Genomic DNA, 478 nt, shown 5'->3' with positions numbered 1-478 from the left:
ATCCATCCATCCATCCATCCATCCATCCAACTATCCAGTCATCCATCCATCCATCCATCCATCCATCCATCCATCCATCCATCCATCCATCCATCCATCCATCTCTGAATTTATTTTCCTTCTTTAACGAGCCTGAATGTTCCTCTCTCAGCTCCAGTTCTAATTTTAGTTCCAACCAGAAAACATCTGCCCTCTGCTGCATCTTTGTTGATATTTTAACACATTCATGGATCATCGTGTCTCCCTTGCTAAGATTATTTTCTCTGACCAGCTCTGTAGGTGGATCCAAAGGCTGCAGCGACAGGAAGTCGGACACAAACGAGGCACAACTCTGCCAAGTCAGAAGTTCGCAGTGGCTCGTTGTCGTGGGCCGGAGAGTCGTCGACACAAACTTCTGAGTGACAGAAACCACAGAAATCAGACACGAGGCAGACTGTGGTTGAATAGTTGAAGAGCAGGAGGTGATCGTTACCCTGAC

The sequence above is a fragment of the Nematolebias whitei genome, chromosome 11 (genome assembly GCF_014905685.2).
Source record: "Nematolebias whitei isolate Nwh7 chromosome 11, NemWhi1, whole genome shotgun sequence".
Lineage (NCBI taxonomy): Eukaryota > Metazoa > Chordata > Actinopteri > Cyprinodontiformes > Rivulidae > Nematolebias > Nematolebias whitei.
The sequence above is the reverse complement of the archived record's forward strand: the minus strand, read 5'-3'. Positions refer to the sequence as shown.